Source organism: Triturus cristatus, chromosome 12 (genome assembly GCF_964204655.1).
Source record: "Triturus cristatus chromosome 12, aTriCri1.1, whole genome shotgun sequence".
NCBI lineage: Eukaryota > Metazoa > Chordata > Amphibia > Caudata > Salamandridae > Triturus > Triturus cristatus.
Window position 1 is genome coordinate 730,481,909 of NC_140595.1, and position 17,152 is coordinate 730,499,060.

A 17,152-nucleotide genomic window follows, 5' to 3' on the forward strand; every position below is an offset into this window, starting at 1 on the left:
GAGATTTGTGGGAAAAATTACAAGATGCAAGTCAAAGTCCTCTGGACCATTGGGAGCAATTCTCAACACTCTTATTGGAGGAAAATGCCACCCAAAAACCAGCCAGAACAATCATAGTGAATTATTTTCCAAGATTCATCTCAGTGCAACTTACATTAGCCAAAAAGAAATTGAACCATGCTCTGAGGGTATTGAGAATCAACCCGTCTTCAAGCATTCGGAATGAGTTTACCAAAACTAAGGATGTTATACAGAAAAGCGGCAAGGTCACAAACGGAAATCGAGTTTGACCCAGTCTTGGTGTAAAATTCTCCATCGCTCTCAACGCAAAGACTCAAGAGAATTCTGGAAGCTAGTTAACCCATCTACCAGCGGGAAATTCTAATGCTCAACATCAAATATTTCAGAAAAACCTGGAGCAAACACCTGGGCGTTATGTACGGGTGTACAGTCATTGTAACCGGATCTTTAAAAACAGCCAGTCAAAATAACACCAGTGAAGACCTCTCTAGGGTGATCCGTCCTAGAACAGTGGGAAGAACCATCAGTAACAATCGTCGATGGGTGAATGGCCTAACTCAAGCTCTTTATAAAGAGTTCCCACAATTCTGGGCGGAGAGTTTGACAACTTTATTTAATTATATCCTAGTGAGCCAAGAAGTTCCTGATAACTGGAGGCGATCAATATTGGCCCCTATTTACAAAGCTGGACAAACATCGGACCCTGACAATTATTGATTAAAAGCTCACGGACTGGGTGGAATCTAACAATCTGCTTCCTAGAAATCAGACTGGGTTTATTAAGGGTCTTGGTACATCAATCAATACCCAAAAGCTGGCACTTACTATTGAACAAGCGAGGCGTCGCTCAATGAATCTACACTTGTGTTTTGTTGACTTTTGATCTGGTTTTGACGTGGTGCAGAGTAATATCCTCTAGGTTAAGCTATCAAATTGGGCAATTGCTTCTAATCTCCTCAAAGCGATACAATTATTGTACACAGATACATGGACAAGAGTTAGGTTGGGTCAAGGCACAACAATTTCGGAAATATACCAACAAAGAATGGCCTTAAACAAGGCTACCTTGGCCCCTCTCTTGTTCAATTGTATCTTGAGGCTATTTCTCCTGATCTCAACATCATTAACTCGCACTCCCCGTCTGTGGCCAGCTTTAAGGAATCCCACCTTTTGTACGCTGATGATATTATCTTGCTTACCTACACATAGGTGGGGCTTCAGCGGTTAATTAGCAAAACTGCTCAGTACGCTTCGTCCCATGGGCTAAAAGTTAACTTAAGCAAAACAAAAACTATGCTAGTGACAAAGGGAATAGTAGGCCACCTCAAAATTCTGTAGAAGAGTACAAATGCTTGGGGGTAATATTTGACACACGAGGGCCTCATTTAAGAACCAGTGTCCTGCGATACAAAGAAGGAATAACTCCTTCATCGTGAGTTTGCTTCCCTGAGGAATACCCTAAGGGGCCTGTCACTCAAGCCATTGCTACAAGTCATGACAGCCAAACATGTTCCATCTCTGACATATGACGTGGAGATTATCAGAGGGAAGGCCGATAAAACTATAGATAATCTCGTGGTAGGGGCATATCTTCGCCTATTTAATCTCCCACAGCAGGCTTTGTCAGCACAAAGCCGGCTAGAGTTTGTCCTTAGAAGACAACATTTAAATAATTTAGGGGCATATTTGAAATGTTGTCGTAAACTAGGAAATGATAGTAACTCAACCCTTATGTCAGTCGTCTGGGAGGCTATAAGTGACCGGAAAAATTAGACAGCACATGAATATTTTCATTTGGCCATATCTACTTTTAATGCAGACCAATTATGGGCCCGACCTCTATTGCAACCTGCATTAACAGAGTGATTAATGGGAGTAGTAAAAAAGTGTCATCCCTGTTGGACAGAGGGGCGCCAGCGAAAAGGCCGCACGCGTGGATTGCGATTGCAATTTATGGCCAATTAAAACCTCTGAATTATCTGGGGGGTCTGAACGGACTAAATGCAAAGCTAAGGCTCTTAAGACTCCAGTGTGGCTATTTTCCATTTCGTAGTCACCGTCCAGTGTGGAAAAGATTGAGTAAGGCAACGGCATGTCGCCTCTGTGATGACTGCAGAGAAGACAATTGTCGCATGGTTGGGGGCGGCCCAGCTTTAATAGCTGGACGTAGACGCCTGCTGAGACAGGATATCAATCAATATGCTGTTCGTACAAGCTGTCAAGCTGTAATAGCAGGTTTGCAGGGAGAACATTTATGATTTACTGGAAAATTCTTAAAGTTTCTTGAAATTGCAGTGGATAAATTAGCTAAATATGCACAGTAAGGGTTTTCGTTCCACACCATTTTATCAATTTAGGAATGATTCGCTTGGAAGGAAAAATAATCAAAGTAAGAGCCGTGCTGTCTCATTTACATATGAGTATCTAGAACAATGTGAAAAATAAGGTCACTGGGGCACATTATCAAGACAGGCGATAAAATTATCGCCGCTTTAGCGGCAGAAAACTGCCGCTAAAACGGCGATAATGGGCTTGATAACATGCTCTATGGAATTCCAATTGAAGCCCATGTTAGATGTGAAGGGTGTCTAACCTGAGCTTCAATTGGAATTCCATAGAGCATATTATCAAGCCCATTATTGCAGTTTTAGTGGCAGTTTTCTGTCGCTAAAGCGGCGATAATTTTATCGCCTGTCTTGATAATATGCCCCTTAGTAACTTTAAAGCTATGAGTGGAGTTTACAAATGGCACATTGCTCCTTAAAGTCCTTACTTGATGTAAGCTCACTTTATCTAATTCTGATAATTTTTTAAAAAAAGTTTGCGAGTTTTCGGGTAGGACATACTACAGTAATTCATTTTGTTCCCCCTTTGAATGGGATTATTTGTAGCGTGTAGCACAATTAATAACTAAGGGTCATATTATCAAGCAGGGCGTTAAAATTATCGCCGCTTTTGCGGCAGAAAACTGCCACTAAGGCGGCGATAATGGGCTTGATAATATGCCGCAGAGAATTCCAATAGAAGCCCAGGTTCACACCAGAACATGGGCTTCTATTGGAATTCCCAAGGGCATATTATCAAGCCCGTTATCACCGCTTTAGCGGCAGTTTTCTGACGCTAAAGCGGCGATAATTTTAACGCCGTTTCTTGATAATATGCCCCTAATAGAGGGAATAGGGCGCACTGCGGAATACAGTGGAAGTAGCAGGTGGGACAAGCCTCTCGCAATTGCACTTAGGCAGTACGTTCTCGGGTGGTTTTGAGAATATGAATTCATTGATTTAAACACTGGAATAATTTTAAAAATGTTTTACATTTGCGTTTTATTTATAAAGTTGCAAAATTACGATATTATGTACGAAATGAGTAAAAAGTGCTACATTGTAAGTTTGTGCTACATTGTAAGTTTTTATTAACTGAACTATAAATTCTTCTTCTACTTGGCCACCTCGACAATATATAGGTGCGGGGTGCGGTGGGAGACTTGGGGCCATATTATCAAAGAACGGCGATAACATTATCGCCGCTTTAGCGGCAGGAAACTGCCGCTAAAGCGGCGATAATGGGCTTGATAAAATGCCCTTGAGAATTCCCATAGAAGCCCATGTTCTGGTGTGAACCTGGGCTTCTATGGGAATTCACAAGGGCATATTATCAAGCCCCTTATCGCCGCTTTAGCGGCAGTTTACTGCCGCTAAAGCGGCGATAGTCTTATCGCCGTTCTTTGATAATATGGCCCAAAGTTTTTATTAGGAACATGCCTCCGATGCGGCGGACGGACGCCATAGCTGAATATTCCTCTGTTAATGTTCCCCCTTTCTCACAGTTTTAAGTGGGATGGTCAAACTATAAGGGGGTGCCTCACTCTCTCAAAGGGGCGTGTAATTAAGAGCATGGCTTAAACCTGTAAACTACGCATCTGTGCGTGGCATAGTGAGCCGCCCGATTTTGCTGTCTCTTTCTGTTATTGCATCCAGATATATAACACGACTTACATTACACCTAAAACAAGCCAGGATTGTTGGCTTTGACAATGGTTGTTAGTTGCGTAAGATAAATAAGTGAGAACAATGACTTTGTTGTTTATAATATTGAAAATGTTTCAATTCTAAAACGATGAGACTGTGAAATAACTATACCGAGTCTCTTTGAAGTGACATCAAAGACCAGTGAAGGGCGGTACAACTGTAGAATTAAGATTCTTTTTTTTCACCCTGAGGGTGAGGGCACAAATAGAAAAGGCCCGATAGGAACCAGGCTAAGCTTCTGGTGTTTTTTTTAGAAGTGCCAGTGATGAGCACCGACCAGACCTGGCCCTCTTAGAACCCTGCCCTTTCTCATTTTTTTCTGCTTTTCTCTCTAGTGCCCTGGGTCAAAATCCAAGTCCCGACCCCCAAATGAGCGCTGGTGTCCACATCTGGATCCACCCGCACAAATTAAACACGGGACACACACGTTTTCTGTGCGAGGTCTCTCGAGCCGCTCTACCAAATAAAAATGGTTTATGTTGCACTATAGCACCCCCTTGTGGCATTGTGTGATTATTCCCATTGTCTGGCATTCGCGCATCAGGCAGAAAATTAAAACTAGGCGGCAGTCAGACATAAATGAATTCACAAACCTCTGAGTGAATATTTGGCTCCCTTGTTTAGTTTTAGTGCAAAGGCCAGGAAAGACATTAAAAAAGATACCTACACTGCTAGGGCATGTTCGACGACCCTAAGTGTCACACATTACCATAACCAGTGGTGAAGTGCATAGAAAAGCTATGGGAACTGTGATCCGAAATGAAATAGTGGCAGGGCCAGTGAGTGGAGGCACTGGGCCAAAGACGTGGCACATAATGCATAATGTGTATGTGTGAAGTAAAGCGCTCTGACATCCTGCATTGGGATGAATAGCACTATAAAAGATATAAAACAAAACAGTGATATTTAAATTGTTATTTGTGTGCATACTGGGACAGAGCAACACATCTGACATTCTTACAGTCTTAAATATCTGTTATTTTTAGGGACTGAACAAAGCCAAAATCATAACTCTGTTAAATACCTGTGAAGGGATAACAAGCTGTGTGCCTTTGTTTCCCCTCCATGTCATTGAGATGTGAGGCTGCTGATAGCTCCCAGCCAGGATACTCCAACAAAAGGAAGACTGGTGGCCCTACCCTACGGAAGTGTAATCTTTATCCTATCTGAAATAACATAACCCCTTCGCCGCGGGGGTAATTCCCCCGCGGCGCTGCGGGGGGCGTCGGCGCTGTGCTCGTGACGAGCCCAGCTCGTCATGAGGCACAGTGGAGCTGTGCTCATGACGAGCTGGGCTCGTTACGACTCCGCCCACTGATTGATTCTACCGCACAGGCGGAGAATCAATTGCTCGTGGGCGTGCTGCGACCATTATGACGAGCCCAGCTCGTCATGAGCACAGCTCCACTGTGCCTCATGACGAGCTGGGCTCGTCATAAGCATGGAAGCAGTTAAGGTGTGCATTATAATCATATGTAGTCAGCACTCAAATATATTCAGTGTAATTAATGCTACTAATGGGAGTGGGATATTGCATATGTAAGGTGCCCCACATTGAAACATTCATGCATAGAATGTGATTAACAAAGATTACATGACAATTTACATATTGGTGTGACGGGAGAAATTAACACGAAATGTCTCATTGTGAGATCATTAACTAGGATGTGTGCAAACAAATATTTGGCATTCATACGTATAAATAGAATTAATCATCACTGTGGAATGCTTCGTCTCATTTTGTTTCCACTGCAGGTGTGGATAAGCCTCATTAGTTAGAGTAAAGGAGTTTTGTCTTATGAGATAGCGAGGTATGAGAAGAAGGAGTCGGCCGAGGGAATCACTGTAACGAGCGAGGAGAGGAGTTCTCATGGGAGAGGAGAGGAATGACCAAGGACGAGAGAAGATTACACCTTATCAATGTGGGAAAGGTGTGAAAGTATCCAGTTGTGCCAGAGCTATGGAATATTACCAAAGAAGAAGCCACGTGGGAGTGTCAGCTCGACTGCAGTTGAGATTATGTGCTGTACTCAATGAGGGAGAGAGAGTTCAACTTAGGTTTTCACGGAGAATAGACCTATGCTTCTGTTTGAATGGCTTTAAGCTACTAGACCCATTTTGGGAGTACTTCTACTAAAGACTCTGACTGCTGGCACCTTTCTTTCCTTATTTTACTTACTTTTACCGGATTTCTTTAGATTAAGGATGCCACTTTAGAATAGTGTAGGGAAAGATAAATTGCTCATGCTTCTTAAGAAGAACCGTCTGATGACATTTATTGGACAATTATTTTTCCCCTGATCGTTTGCACCATAACTTTAGAGTTAGTCATTTGCATTGTACTATATAGTGTACATCTCTTCAAGAGATTTGGACTTGTTCTAACATTTCTGTATTTCTATATGATTATATTGAGATTGATTTACATTGACCTATTTCTAAATTTATAATTAAAACTTACTAAACTCAGTTGTCGAGTGGATTCCTGTGTGGCCACATTGGGTGCACTGTGATGATATCTTAATGAGTGACAGTTTCCTTCCTTTGCCTCTCATGCTTCCACAAAGGTCATCACTCTGGGAGTGACTGATGGTTCATGCCTAAGCTCTTGCAGCTGCTTAGCTATTTTGGCCTTTGTTTTGGGTTAGCTGGAATTTTAAATAAGAAAGTCTCCTCTCCGCCTGCAAGTTGCTGCTCGGAACGGAACCATACAACATGCAGGCACTGCTGAAAGTGTCCTGGATGTCTAAAACCTACACCCGGTCATATTCAGCATACTTTTACTGGGGGCCGAATGTCTTCCCATTACTCCTGGCTGTTACTTGCATTTAATATAACAAAGCAGTCTAGATATTAAACTTACTTTTAGATTAGCTTTAGTTATTTTTAATCTCACTTCGACATCAGCCTACTCACTTTATCACACTTACCCTGCACCTCACTCTTTACATCCGCAACGGAAAAGAACTCTAGCAAAGAGCCCCCTGTGGGGCCCAACGAGGAAGTGCCCGATGATGAAGCATGACACTTCTTGGGGTGTGTGAGGGCTATTGCTCCTGATGGACCAGATCCCCTGTTCTGACTCCTCAGGTGCTCCCGAACTTTCCACCCCTTTTCTTCCTTAGGAACTGCATACCTTTGACTGTATTTAAAAACAACAGTTCCACATCAACAATCTCTGGGATCATGACGCACTGCAGAAGGCAGGTAGTCTGTCCCCATGTGAGAGAGAAAGCAGGCAGTTTCCCTGGGCCATCCCTGGCATTGAAGATGGAAATCAGAAAGTTATTTCAGTCTTGAGATAATCTACAGCTGGATGCAGACCAGGTCTGTAGGGCAACTCGTACAGCAGCACCTGTTTAATGTGAAATCTGGGGGGCTCCAGGCTTTCTAGCAGAAGGGGTGCTGCTGCTGCAGCCCAGCGAGGTCTTGTGGTCCTCAGAGACCCTTCTTCAGGAGAGCAGGGCAAATTAGCCCTTAATGCATAGAGAGGATCAGAAAATGACCACAGCTTTCCACTAGGAGGAATCTTGGCACCCTGAGCCATTCTCTGCAGCATTGCTGGAAATAGAAAACATTTACTCCGGAATCACATACATTGGGGGTAAGGTGTGGCAGCAGAAAGGGGTTGGAATCATGAGGGGCAGAGTCATGAAGCGTTAACGTATACATTTATTTATTTTTAAACTCTGTTACGCCATGGACAAATGTGATAGTAAATATGGCTTACTTAATTGGTCACAAACAGGATGCATTTTAAAATATCCTACGGGGTTAAGGCACCTGCTGCAGAGATCTTTGTGAGCCCAGTAATTTTCAGAGGACAATAAGAACGGTAAGACTCACTTGCAGGAGAGATCTGTGTTTTGTCTAGTCACAGTTTTGACTCATAAGGTAGCATTGAAGGTTACTGTGCCTGCTGCAAAGCACAATGTGTAAACTACAGATCACAGATTTGTATTTTATGTAAATAGCTCAGTGGGTTGCTGCTTTTGTCACACAAATCCTTTTGTTTCTTGCAGTTCTTAAGTTGCTATCCTTCTAAAATAGAACAGTGAACTATGACTCAGCATTAAGGCGCTAAAGGCTAACTCCAATGCAAAGGTTTAAAACATCATTGTTTTTGTCTCACTTTGTCGTTGTTATAACATTACTAAAAAAGGTTCCTTCTGGGTAGTAATAAAGACTTAGTAGTACAGACAAATCGAACCACTGTGTTACTTTGTGTTCTGCCAGAGTAAGCACTCTTAACATGTAATGCCGACCAGTATGGATGATATGTGGCTCCACACCTTGGAACCCTCAATGTCTTATGTAACATTTGCTGTACACTGATTTAAACACATGTATGATTTTCATTGTATCTCTACGTGTGTGTGAGACATAAAGAGCTCAGACACCTACACTGGGATGAATAGCGCTACAAAATAAATTAAATAAAAACATGGATTAGTAAGTGTAATTTAAATCATTATTAGTGTAATTCCTCATACAGACGGATGCATCTGACATCCTTACAGAGCATGCATAGCTTTTTCATACAGCAGTTGAACAAGGTAAATAACAATTGGCTCCCAATCATAGTTCATCTTAAGCACTAATGAAGTGATAACAAGCTTAGTGCATTTGCTTCCCTCCATTTCATTGGCGTCTAGGTGTTAGGCTCCAGATAGCTCCCAGCTAGGACGAGACTCCAACAAAAGAAGGGCTAACTGCCCTTTATGTGAGGTCTTTGTGTGAAACCAGCTGGAAGTGAAAATAACCCCCCCCCCATCCCCCCGCCACACCTCCTGCAGCTTGCTGCTTCAAACAGAAAGCAGACAAGGTACATGCATTGCTGAATGTGTCCTGGTGTCAGAAAATTACACTCAGACAAATTTACAGACCTGTTCACTCTTATGGCTTCACTGTGTGTCACACAATATCAGATTGTCTGGGCGAAGTCAGTGGGCTGCCTATGAACTGTTTAATTTCAATGTTCATAGTTTTTCTAGGTGAGCTTACCATGGATCTAGACCTTTTCCAAAACAAAGCCTTATGTAGACATCCTACCTGACACGGACGTTCTATGTCTGGCGACTGTACCACCTCCTTCTAGGAGGCAAACAGAACTGTAGAGTGGCAACAGGAGCAAGCAGAGGAGAAAGAGGTGCTCTACCTCGGAAATTAAAGTCCCTCTTACTAAATCCAAGGATAATGTCAAAAGGTAGACACACTTACACCTTGAACTCTGAATAGTTCACAACTTTAGCTGAAATCTCCAATATTCCAGGGTTATTTCCTTTCGACTGTATTCCCTCACCTGCAGCCTTCATGTTAGTAAGTTTGATAATAGTGTTTAATATATATATTCATTTTTCATCTTTAAAAATAACAATTTGGAGGCATTTGACACCGAAAGAATTGAAGCTTCCATTATTCATCATTCAACAAATGCTTCTAGAGATACTTAATAGCTGCCCAACAGCCGTAACAACATTTCCATTTCTTTGGAATGCTGGAAAACAGCTCCTTCTCTGAGCAAATCTCTAACACCAAGGTGGGATACAGTCCAGGTACCTTAGGTGGGCAATCAGAACACAGCATTACCATTGGGCTTGTCACCCTAAGTTGAGTTGCCCATTTAAAAATGGCAGCCATGATGTTGATGGGCCAACGCAATGCGTCAGCGCATTGTTATCATCTTCTCTTCTCATGAGAAATAAAGTGCTGATGAGGCTCAGTTTGTAGCTTAGTCCACAGGGTCCCCTCTTCCTGTGGGTCAGAAACAGGTCGGGATGCCGTAGGCACTGGTTGGTGCCACTGGTGTCCGTCGTCTGTGGGTTGATGGGCCCTACTCAAAGAGGCGGGAGACCAACAGCTTTGTTGAACTCCTGGGGACCCAGAGAGATGTGGTTTGGGGCATGATCTCCATAGAGTTGGCTTACACTTTCCAGCAAAATCCTCTCCAGATCATAGAGATTCCCTCCTCCACATGATCACCCCAAAATTTGGTGAAACTGTTGAAAAGTGTGAATCTACCGCTTCTCCATGTTGAAGGGATCATGTCTACCAGCACAGAGACCCCTTTTTTTATTTCAGTTTAAAAACATGTGTTATTGAACATGTAACAAGTGATAAATTGATATTTCATCAAATTCATGTTTCTGGCATGTGCTTTTATCTGTAAATGTATAATGAATATGTCTCATAAGCAAGATCAACCAAAAACACATTCAGTGATAATTTAGTAACTATTTGGCTTAGAAATTGTTCCAGGAATGTCGAAATGTTATGACTATTTTCCTCAATAATTTTATTATTTTAGGGGCATATCTACAAGGCGGCGTTATAAAATTATCGCCGCTTTCGCGACTGTTTTCGGCCGAGAAGCGGCGATAATTTTATCGCTATATTAGCAAGGTCATGCTTTCGCGTAAAACCTTGCTTTAGCGCCTGAATTCCTAATGCTCATCTTTGCATCTCTAATGAGATGCAAAGTGGGCATTCATCCCCAGGATAACGGGAGAAATTTCGCTAAGCGACATTTCTCCTATTATCAAGCCTCACGCAAAGCAGCATAGCGACAAGAAAAGTAGCGATAAAAAGTAGTGATAACCTCTGTTATCGCTACTTTCCTTATGCCTGCTTTGAAACTGACTTAGCCATGATATCCTATGGAAGGTGGATATCATGGCTAAATATGTGAGGCCCTATCCGCAAGCTATCGCCAAACTTTGTGGGATTATCGCTGGGTTTCAAGCGATAATCTCACATTTGGCAGTTAGCGCTAGGATTTTATAGCTTTTGAGATAAGCGTTGCTAATAGCACGCTATCTCAGCGATAAAAATCCACACTACCCGGCGATAATTATCCTAGCGCTAAGTGCGCTTAGCGATAATTATCGCCGGTTATTGCTGATATTCCCCCAAATCACTTGCTTTTAGGCTCCTTTCTTTTAGTTTTAGGATTTTAAACACATATAGGACAGGTTCCATTTTAGCTATAGTATATATTTTAGTTAGCCTGTCTAACTTGTTTACCTTTGACCCCAAATCCATCCTAGGTAATGAAGGTTGCCATCTTAGACTATGAAGGTTGCCATATTTTACAATGGAGTCTGCTATTTTTCAGCAAATATGCAGAATCATCAACATGTCTGCCTTTCACGCAGATGTCGTCTGTGCCTATCTTTCCAAAATGTATGAAAGTGTCAAGTCATTTAGCTATAGACATCAACAAAACCTCAGTGCAATATCAATCTAGGACAGGTGCCTTTTTGAAGGTCATATAACCCAAATTAAGTAATCTATTTTGCATTATTTTTACCACTGATGTATATGATTATGTCAAAACATTCCTAAGGTAACATTGCAAATTCCATTTTGGATAAGATAAAATATATAAGGACTACTACTTGACCACTTACTTAGGAGAGAAACGTCAACCGGGTCACAGACATAGATTGCAGATCCAGATGAACATGGCACCAAGTTCCATCTTGATCAAAGTACCCTCCAGCAAGAATCCCCGAGGCTCTGCGAATCATTCCATTCTGCCCTCACAAACTGGTGCCAGGTTTGTGTTCTCTCATATGTACAATCTCCTAGCTCTAGGCCTTGTGTTTGAAATAGCTGACAAGGTCTGTCTTTTCTGTTAACAGATTCCACACTGCTGACAAGGATGGGATATGGATTTAGGAGATCCTAATACTGCAGTTCGATCTTTGGACACATCAACACCCCACCGCTGTGAACTCCGATATTATTCAAGTGGTATGTGACCCTCTGCCTCAGCAGTAGACTTACTTGGTGTGTTTATGAGGTTGATTGATTTTGGAGATTAACTGTTCAGGTTGGATTTACAAATTCAGCGAGTTCAAGGAACTCACCGGTCCAAGAGCATGAACAGCAGTGCACACTCCAGATGAGGCACCGTATCAGCATGTGGAAAGCACAACGAGCTTGTGGGATGACTGTATTACAGTTGACTTGTGAAGTGTGTGGAGAGACGGCGCAAGTCGTATGCCTAGAACGCGCAGCAGGAGTAGCGGGTTAAATGGTTACCATGTGCTTATAATGCACCCACACATATCAAGCGCTGTTGTGCATCAGCCGCTCATCACATTCAGTTGTTTGTATACCTGAATGGTGAATTCAACACATCAGAAGGATCAAAGTCAAGAAGATACTAATCACATCACAGACAATTTTCCCCTAATGTCTAGTGTAAAATAAAGACACGCTTTCAGCACTTACTGTTGAAGTTAACACTCACATCCTCCTTTTGGAGTGAACAACGCGCTGTCCCATGTTCTAGTTGGAGCTTCTTGTTATACGTGTCTTTAGCCAGATTGAGAAAAGACCTTAAAGATCACTTCCCCTCTCAATCTTAAAGGGGAAGTGATTTGACTATTCAGTAAAGAGGAAGTGCATTACCAAGGAAAGAACAGTGATTACTACTCGGTCTTAAAGGGAAAGTTTCTTTTTCTTTTCAAGGCTGAAATTGTTGTTTTTGTCATCTTAACTGATACATATTTTTTTGCATATTTTAGTCATTATGGTGTGAATTTCTAATAAAAAATGTGCTTTTCTGGTGGGCTCTTGGGCAGATAATATCATTTCAGAAGAGAGGTGGAAAAAAGTGGGATTGGGGCCAGATGAGATTCTTAAAAAAGTTATGTGTCTGATCTGTAAGGGCTGGGTTTCCAAGAAACAATGCAGTGAAGGTGTGAGAAATACTGGTTGGTGAAGGATGAGTTATCATCCAATAATTGTCTGATGTTCAGAGGGACAAGATTAGTTCCACCTAACACTCTCAGGGAGTAATTAATTAATTTAGCTCACACTTGCCATCAGGGAAAATCCAAGACTAAAGAGAGGTTAAGATCCTCGTATTGGGGGCTAGGCAATGAATCTACAAATTGAGAGATTGGTGAGAGATTGTATGCAGTGTGCGGTGAGCGAAAAGACGGTGAAACCTAGAGTGCAGCCCATGGTAATCAGGGATTGTCCGACAGGTCCTTTGAAAGAGATTGCTCTAGATATTGTGGGACCAGTTTATGCTGAAGGTCAAGAAATGTAGATTATAGTGGTGGAAGACATGTTTTCCAAGTGGCCAGAGATATGTGTCACAAGGGGTATAGAAACCAGGCATGTGACAACATTTCTGAAGGAACTCACTAGTAGGGAAGGTCTTCTTGAAACGTTACTCATGGAAAATGGTGTGCAATTGGTTTCCAAGGAGATGGAAAAATTCATTGAAGAGCATGGTATAAAGCACAAGAAATGTGTGCTCTATCACCCTGAGACTAATAGGATGGTGGAAGATTTAATTGAGTGTTAAAGGAAACCATTGTCTTGGCTAAGGCGAACATCATGAATTGGAGGGATGAGATACATAAAAGAGTTAAGACACACAGAATTATACCACATACCACTCATTTTGAGTTGTTCCAGGGCAGGTATCCTAACACAGTTGTGGAAGCAACATGGGCGACTGAATATGAGTTTAAGTTAGGGGAAAATGCTATGCAAGAAGACTGGTATATGAGAAATTAGAGACAGAAAGAGACACTTTGATAAAAGGAATTCTGTGAAAAAGACTAACATTTCCATTGGTGATTGGATGCTGATCAAAACATCAGTGGGTAAGGATGGAAGTGGCAAACTCTCAAAACCTCTTTGGGTTATTAAGCTCTTCACCAATACTGTCGAGACAGAAGGTCATCGAGTATGGAACTTGACTAGTTATGTATAGAGGAAAGACGTGTGATTAAGTGGTATTGACAGTGGAATGACAAAAACCAATGATACTAAAACTAACAAGGGATTCACAAGGAGAAGGTTACACAGAGCTATGTGAGTTCCTGAGTACTTGTGAGATTATGTGATATGATCTAGTAGACCATGTCCTAGATTCATTTGACTATTTATGGTTTGATGTACCAGGAAACAGTGGGACTTTGTTTGTTTCGTTATTCTTCCAATCAGAATGTTATGTTTACATGTTTTTACATGTTTATTTATATTATGTTGTTTGTTGTTGTAGAGGTGAGGTGTGTGGTAATTATATATAGCAATACTGGCACCCTTCACATTCTATTACTTGCATTTCTTCTATGTTTATGTTTCGTTGGAATGCAATGATAGTGGAATGTGTGGGGTTCGAATGTATGAGGAGAAGGCTTGAGGCCAATGGAGCGTTTGGTTGGGATCTCCTTGTCTCTTAAGAAACCCATCTTAGAAGATCACCTGGACCTGGTCTGTCTTTCCTGTTACCAGATTCCACAGCTCCCTCTCAGAAAGCATCTAAAGACAAGCGGGGCATGGAGATGTAAGCAGGGACCCCACAGTAGCCTGTCCAAGAGGTGGCTTGCTACACATAAGTCTGCCCCACATTGTGGATAGGTTTTTAACATTACAGCTTTCGTGCAGGGCCGCGGCCACCTCCATGTTCCAATCTGTGGGATCAGCTCAAGTAGCAATGTCAAGATCCATCTTCGGCAGCTGTTGACCTTTTCATATGCTGTGCTGCGGATTACTGAGTGATGGGGCAAATCCTAGCGTGTATTATGGTTAGATATTTTAATGGTTTCTTTACTGAACGTTTTCAGTTCTAAACCAATTACATACTGAACATAAGCGGTGGCAGGGTGTAGTCACAGATGTGTCCTAATACTGCCATCATCATATTGGAGGACCTATGGAACAGGACCCAAAACACCACTGTGGTACTTCTTGGACACTCTTGACTGGACTGTGCCCTCCCCCTGAACTGCCACAACGGGGATAATTATTTAGATATTGTGGGTGTTATTGCACTCACTCCCATCAATTATCAATGACTGGAGTCAGTCACTCATTTGTCCTTACAATCACTGTCCCATTAAACCATTGACTATTTCTTACATGAATTCTCACATTCATCCACTCACCTGTTCATGCAACAACACCAGTAAAGTGCAAACAATAAAGAAGCATGTTCTCTTTTAAAATAGCCAGACCTATTGGCTTTGCCCATGCATGTTTCTATTAGATACAGAACGTCAACGGGTGCAAATCGCCAACTTACACACTGCCACCATGTGCAGCACTATAATGTCTCCCTCCACCCAGGGGACAAGCTATTTCACACTGTGAGCTGGAACGCCCAGCACTGCCTGCAGAGAGTGGGTTTCCAGTTTTTATGTGTGGAGACTGAAATTCTGAAAGCCTCAAAGCTCCGCCCGCACTCCAGGCCCTACACGTTCAAAGCCCCAGTCTGCATCACTTAGTGAGCACTAACATACATGCCACTAGACCAGTGGTCTTCAAACATTTTAATGCTGTGCCCCCTCAGTGGGGAAAAAAATTATCACCCTCCCCCTCAGAACTTTTCCCAAATATTTTATTAAATTGGCAATGTTTAAATAGGTCTATACATATTTCAGCATTGCTGTTACGTTCTGTTACTGTTATAAAAATGCAATCATATACATGATTGCCAAACATACTAATATGGTCAGGCAGGCCTTCCTAACACGTACAAGTATCCACAGTTTGTCTATTAGAAGGGGAGGTGGAGGGTTTGAAGAAAATTTTGACACTTACTTCCAGCCAGGATATGATGGCCCATTACAAAGCCATTAGGGGGCGTTCATTTTCTTCATATTAAACAAAACACCTTTATCAGCATAATGCTTCTTTTTGATCGGAGCCTTGCACCCCCATCCCCTCCGCCCCCCAGTATCACTCGTGGCCCCAGTTTGAAGACCCCTGCACTAGACCCTATTCAGGCGGAGGACTCCCAATTTATCAACAAGCATTGGCATAGCCAATAAGTCTCGCTTTTGGGACCTTCTAAGTATTTAGTTATGCAGCACAATATCCTTGGTGCAACCACATCAACTGTTGGGTGGCTAAACACTTATAAGGTCCCAAAGGCGAGACCTATTGGCTATGCCAATGCTTGGTGTGGTTGTGTGTGGTTGTGTGTGTGGTTGTGTGTGGTTGTGTGTGTGGTTGTGTGTGGTTGTGTGTGTGTGGGGGTTGTGTGTGTGGTTGTGTGTGTGTGGTTGTATGTGGTTGTGTGTGTGTGTGTGGTTTTGTGTGTGTGTGGTTGTGTGTGTGGTTGAGTGTGGTTGTGTGTGTGGTTGTGGTTGTGTGTGTGGTTGTGTGTGGTTGTGGGTGTGTGGTTGTGTGTGTGGTTGTGTGTGTGGTTGTGGGTGGTTGTAGGTGGTTGTGTGTGTGGTTGTGTGTGGTTGTGGTTGTGTGTGTTTGGTTGTGTGTGTGGTTGTGTGTGTGGTTGGGTGTGTGGTTGTGTGTGTGTGGTTGTGTGTGTGGTTGTGGTTGTGTGTGTGGTTGTGTGTGTGTGTGGTTGTGTGTGTGGTTGTGTGTGTGGTTGTGTGTGTGGTTGTGTGTGTGTGTGTGGTTGTGTGTGTGTGGTTGTGTGTGTGGTTGTGTGTGTGGTGGTGTGTGTGTGCAGTTGGGTGTGGTTGTGTGTGGTTGTGTGTATGGTTGTGGTTGTGTGTGTGTATGGGTGGTTGTGTGTGTGCTTGTGTGTGTGTCTGTGTGTGTGGTTGTGATTGTGTGTGTGGTTGTGTGTGTGGTTGTGTGTGTGGTTGTGGTTGTGTGTGGTTGTGTGTGGTTGTGGTTGTGTGTGGTTCTGGTTGTGTGTGTGGTTGTGTGTGGTTGTGTGTGTGGGTGTGGGTGTGGTTGTGTGTGTGTGGTTGTGTGTGTGGTTGTGGTTTTGTGTGTGGTTGTGGTTGTGTGTGTGTGGTTGTGGTTTTGTGTGTGTGGTTGTGTGTGTGGGTGTGGTTGTGTGTGTGTGTTTGTGGGTGTGGTTGGATGGTTGGGTGTGATTGTGGTTGTGTGTGTGTGGTTGTGGGTGTGGTTGTGGTTGTGTGTGTGGTTGTGTATGTGGTTGTGTGTGTGGTTGGGTATGTGGTTGTGTGTGTGTGTGTGTGGTTGTGTGTGTGGTTGTGGTTGTGTGTGTGTGGTTGTGTGTGTGGTTGTGGTTGTGTGTGTGGTTGTGTGTGGTTGTGGTTGTGTGTGTGTGGCTGTGCTTGTGTGTGTGGTTGTGTGTGGTTGTGTGTGTGTGGTTGTGTGTGTGTTTGTGTGTGTGTGGTTGTGTGTGTGGT

General features: G+C 42.7%; 1 protein-coding gene across 3 annotated transcripts in view; it reads right to left on the bottom strand.

The window, feature by feature from the left end:
• Positions 1–17,152, bottom strand: part of LOC146782613 (beta-galactoside alpha-2,6-sialyltransferase 1-like) — a 471,648-nt gene that overhangs the window by 371,977 nt on the left and 82,519 nt on the right. The window contains exon 1 of one of the 3 annotated variants that reach the window (XM_085636950.1): positions 12,291–12,373. The exons of 1 other annotated variant lie outside the window; for it this stretch is intronic. The gene's annotated coding sequence lies outside the window, so the exon portion shown is untranslated. Of the gene's footprint in view, positions 1–12,290; positions 12,383–17,152 lie in introns of those variants that run through there. One more of the 3 variants, XM_085636952.1, reaches the window with a different exon arrangement.